This window comes from Schistocerca serialis, chromosome 7, assembly GCF_023864345.2.
Source record: "Schistocerca serialis cubense isolate TAMUIC-IGC-003099 chromosome 7, iqSchSeri2.2, whole genome shotgun sequence".
NCBI lineage: Eukaryota > Metazoa > Arthropoda > Insecta > Orthoptera > Acrididae > Schistocerca > Schistocerca serialis.
Window position 1 is genome coordinate 416,625,624 of NC_064644.1, and position 6,000 is coordinate 416,631,623.

The following is a 6,000-nucleotide window of genomic DNA, read 5'->3' on the forward strand; positions in this document are numbered from 1 at the left end:
CGAGTCTGTATCTCAAAATGAACGAAACTGGACTTGTACCACTATTGAAATAAGCCCTTCATATTCAGTATTATGCACAGTCACACACAGCACGTCGATCTCGTGAGGCACAAGGCTCTCGAAACGAAGTACGTACGTCGGTCAACAGATGGCACTAGGAAAAGAATGTTAACTGCGCTTTTTAGTTGCTACTTGCGACTCTTAGTTGCGATTTGTCACAGAAATCGCAGTTTGACTCGGTAGCGAATAGCATAGTATGAACTGTGCTCAAGAGATGGCACTGCTAACTGCGCTTTTTAGTTGCTACTTGCGACTCTTAGTTGCGACTTGTCACGGAAATCGCAGTTAGACTCGATAGCGTGTCGCAGAGATGAGAGTAGTACAAACTTTGCTCAACAGATGGCACTGCTAACTGCGCTTTTTAGTTGCTACTTGCGACTTGTCACGGAAATCGCAGTTAGACTCGATAGAGTGTCGCAGAGATGAGCGTAATACGAACTTTGGCCAACAGATGGCACTATTAACTGCGCTTTTTAGTTGCTACTTGCGACTTCTAGCCGCGATTTGTCACTGAAATCGCAGAAAGCAGTACGAAATTCGGCCAACAGATGGCTCACGGCGTTGAATGTGAAATGCTACTTGCGACTGCTAACTGTGACTGAAATCGCAGTTAGATTTTGAAAAGTTGTTATTGTGATATATGTGACTTCTCAATCACTGTGATTTCTAACAGATACAACTCGTCGGCTTTGGACAATGACGTCACAAGTCGCCAAACGAGAAGCGATTCTTCTTAGTGTTGTAGCTCCCTGCAGTAGCTGATAAGTGTTTTTTGGCTTTTTAAAAATAAAAAATCACGAGATAGAATAAACAGATCCACTTTATTAAGCAATCAGTAAAAAAACGAAACTGAAACATAACAGCAAAAGCGAAAATGGTAAACTGCTCTCTGGCGACTTGTGACGTCATTGTCCAAAGCCGACGGGTTGTATCCCCTGCTACACTAGACCCCGATTTCCTGCCCACCACTAGTCCACAGTTTACACACGACAACTTGCATGTGCGAACACTTCGTAGCGTGTTAAGTGGATCTTCGCAAAGAGACAAGATTTGCGCAAGACTTAGCTGCTCTCTATTCTGGCTCACGGATAATGGGTCGTATGACTAAAATGGAGAACATACTTTATTCTCAGAACTTAAGAAAAAGTTCTCTGGTTGGCATGAATAAAGCGAGTTTGTGTTGTAGTTTATGCAGATTAACGCAGCTAAATGACATGTAACAACTATTTAAGGGACAAAATAAACTTATGCTTTCTTCGCACAACACATAATAATACATTTCACTACCAAAGTCTATTACGTTGCCCCATCAACAAACACGGAACATGTGTATTCCACAGAGTCTAATGCACTCTGCACATCATATCTTGTGCGCCACTATGCACGCTGGAAAATGTTTGTTCACATATCCCCAACATTCCTCCTTGAACAAATATTTTTCAGACACTCAACACTATACATCCCAGGTTAAACCATAATGTTTCACCTGCTTCTGAAATTTGTTCTTACTGAGATGCTTGGTTAGGAGATCAGATAACATTTTTTTCCGTGAATAGATTACTGAGAATTATATTCCCCTGTTCCACATGATGTCTTATAAAGTCAATCTGTTTGGATCTTACACTGGTGACATTATTTTTTGCAAGTTTAATAGCTCCCATATTGTCACAAAATACCACAGTTGGCTTTAATGGTGGAGGAGATTCTAATTCACTCATCAGTGTACAGATCCAAAGAGCTTCTTGGATAGTGGAGGACAAGGCAATATATTCAGTTTCTACAGTACTCAAAGCAACAATTCGTTGTCTCTTACAAGACCATGATATCAATCCTCCCATTAATCTAAAACAACTTCCAGTGATGGTGTGTCTGCTTTCCACCTCATTTCCCCAGTCTGCATCACTGTATCCTTCCAAATTTACATTTCCAGTTTTAGAATATTTAAATATCTGAATAGTCTCTTGACGTGGCAAATGCAATGTCTGGTCTGGAAGTCTGTGCTAAGTACAGTAGACTTTCTACAGCTTCCAAATAGGGCACACTTTCCTTACATTTATTGCCATCATCAGTTATTGGCAGTTTGGCATTGTTTTCCACAGGAGTAGAAATAGGTTTACAATTTTCCATGTTGAGCTTTTCTAAGATATGCCTTGTGTAGAGAGATTGATCAATCCATAATTCTTCTCTGTTGGCACTCCTTAGGATCTTCATGCCTAAGTATTGATTACTTTCCCCTAAATCATGCATATTAAATTCTGACCATAACTGTTCTTTAAAAAGGCCATCTGGCTTTCACTTGGTTAAAATTTTAAAAAATCATCTACCCATATGGCCATGATTGCAATATCTTATAAAATAAACATGCATGTATCTAGAAAAATCATCTATGAAAGTCAGGAAATAGAAGCTACCTCCTAAGGATTTATTCTCCATAGGTCCACAGAGATCTGAATGTATGAGTTGCAAGACTGCAGTAGATCTGCTCTAACTTGATTTAAATGGCAATCTAGCCTGCTTCCCTTGCAAACACACCTCACATTGAACATTATTCATTCCATAATTTTCCATCCCAGTTGCCATATTCTTCAGTAAAGTCATACTTTTCCTATTCAAATGTCCAAGCCTCCTATGCCACAAGAAACCTTTTGCAGCATAAACAGAATGATTTCCTGATTCAGCAGTATTTTGAACTGTATTCACTTTGTAAATACCTCTTACATGACTTGCAGTAGCTACAATATCATCACAAGAGTTTATCACTTTGGCTCCCTCTATATCTAAGATAACTTTATTACCCTTCTTTACTATTTCGCTTACTTACAACAAATTAGTTGCAATATTATTTACATAGTGTACATCATGAGCAGAAACAATTTCTTTTCCCCATTTATAAGCAAATTAAGATCCACTTTTCGTGCAAGTTCACACCTTAACTTAGATCCGCCAACTGTAGAAATTCCAATGTCAGTCCTTGACTGAACATCATACAAACCTGACGGAGCTTTGGTAATGCGCACAGATGCTCCTGAATCTAGGAACCATTCTGCATGATCGTTACTCGCTTCATTATAAGAGTAAAAAACAGTCAATGCCTTAACTTTATCGGTAGTCTTTCTCTCAGGACTACTAGAATTAACATGCTTCTTTTCTTTTATACTTAACTTTCTGTTACATTTTGAAGCAATATGTTCAATTTTGTGGCATCTGAAACATCTTATTCGCTTCGTCTTCTTGTACTTAAGTGTATAAAGCCAACGAGGTTTCTTTTTCTGAAGCATTAGAATTTGGTTCATTCTTCAGGTTCTGTAGAATCTTTACTTTAACACTATCCGCTTTAATGGATATTCTCGAACTTTCCACACCCGTAATCATTGGCGAATATTTCTCTGGTAGTCCAGCTAGCAATAAAGTTTCAATCCATTCATCTGCAATTTCAAAACCAATATTCCTCAGGCGATTGAACTTACTTTATTCACATATTCATCCACGCTTTTACACTTACTCAATATTTTGGTTGTCAGCTCACGCAGTAATCCTACTTTTCTGGTTAAACCATTATCTTCAAATGCGTTTTTCAGTTTCTCCCATACCTCCTTTGCTGATGTAGCTTTTTCTATGTGAACATAATTCACTGGATCAATCAAAAGGATTAGTTTTGATTTCGCCTTTCGATCCTTTGTAGCAAAAGGTGATTCCGTAGGTGCCAATTTACCGTTTATGACGTCCCATATGTCATCCAAGTGCAAATACGACAGGCGTCTAAAGCTAGCGAAATGAGGGATGCTCAACTACCGGACCTACCGATAGATGGCTCTAGCGCGTGCCGGCCAAAGATCGTATCATTGAGTGTGGTCCGCCCAACGAGTTAAAATTTCATAGAGTGGCTGAGATACTAGTTACAGCGCTCCTAGCGGCAACCAATGCTAACTCGTTGGTTTCTCGGTTCTCGCCAAATTCAGATATGGCGGACCCAACTCGTTGCGAGAAACGAAGTGTCAAAACACGGATGGAAATGTTTTTCGTTCTGCGCCCTGATAAGTCTTTTATGTTGGATGTTCCAGATATCTACACATCAAGATAATGAAGTGTTTCTAATCTAGCGAGAAAAAACAGTGACAGTTCTGCTATGAAATTCCTAAATTCGAGTGTGTTTTGGAAGTTTAACAAGCTGGCCTATAAATTGTTTACTATTAATTTTATGAGCGCTTTACTTATTTGCCCGTTTTAAAATACTATTTAAGATTCAATGGATCTCAACAAATTACCTTGGTTGCCAAAGCTTTTAACTGCAGGTATTATTAGGAAAATCAAGTGTGGAAAACAGTGAAGATGTCTCTTGAAAAAAAGTTGACTGACAACAGAAATTACAACTGAACTATTAAAGTATTACTTAGTTATAAACGGAAAAACTGTTATTTTTCTTTATCTGAAGTGATGCATTACCGATCTGCATATATGCTGACACTGTAATTGCAACATGAACTTACGAATTTGGCTCTCTCTTTGATCAGAAATTTAAATGCCATGATTTTATTAACGCCTGTACATGACACAGTGTATTTTAACTGAGTGATAAGGTAGAACCACCAGTTTTTGACAGTGCTTCAGTCTTTGATACGAGACAAGAAATACATTTAAATGAGACAAACACAAAGGCCAACGTTAAGGTTCCTCTTAAATGCATAACTGGTATCATTTGGAAGTTAAGTGTAGTAATAATATTACATTGGACTGATCCATGATGATGTAGGAAGTGAAGGAACTTGTTGAAAATAACATCGATCACAGCTGTTAATTTTAAGGTTGGGCTGTCTAAAAACTGTAATTTTCCAGTCTGACGCGGTTCTAGGCGGTCAGTCCGGAACCGCGCGACTGCTACGGTCACAGGTTCGAATCCTACCTCGGGCATGGATGTGTGTGATGTCCTTAGGTTAGTTAGGTTTAAATAGTTCTAAGTTCTAGGGGACTGATGACCACAGATGTTAAGTCCCATAGTGCTCAGAGCCATTTGAACCATTTTTTCCAGTCTGACACCCAAATAATGACTGGTATCATGGTTTTATTTTAAAATTGAATTCAAAACATGTCAGTGAGCAAAATTAATTACACTATGAATTACAACCATGGAATTTAATTTCTGTGTATCTTGGTTCCAGTCTTTGACATGGTGTCAATCACTGGAATGACTGGTTGTCATGATACGGCCCAAGCAAAAAACAAACCTGAAAGCGAAAGCTGCAGAAGCTGGCCAGACAGGCACCCCAATGGCTGCTACAATCTGTGTCAGACAAGGGTGACATTACATTGCAAATTTAGTGTAAAAACTTCCATATTGTCTGAATTTGCCCTATACTGACAGGACATTCTAGTCCAGTCGATTTTCTTATCTGCAAAAGTACACTAGCCAATACCAGTGGTACAAAGGTAGTGCCAAATTGCAAACTATCCAGTAACAACAGAAGTATTGCTGGACAATGTACAGTAAATAATATGTAATAACCTGAGAAATTCAGAGTTGGTTTGAAGAAATAGAATAGCATTTGGAAAGAGTAACATTTTGAAAATAACAAATGACACAAGTAGGGTTTTCAGTTCTTATGAAACCTCACTTAATTTTCTCTCTCTCTCTCTCTCTCTCTCTCTCTCTCTCTCTCTCTCTCTCTCTCCATTCTTACGGGAAAAATGTGATAAAATAAAAGTGCAAGAAAGTTGTGTACAATGTTGGAAATGATGAAAAAGAAAATCTCGCTATGCTTTTAACAGCATATGCTGCTGTAAAGCTTGCTCCTCTTAAGAACATCATTTTCTCAGAGGGAAACATTCCATGTGGGAAAAATATATCTAAAAACAAAGATGATGCGACTTACCAAACGAAAGCGCTGGCAGGTCGATAGACACACAAACATACACAAAAAATTCAAGCTTTCACAACAAACTGTT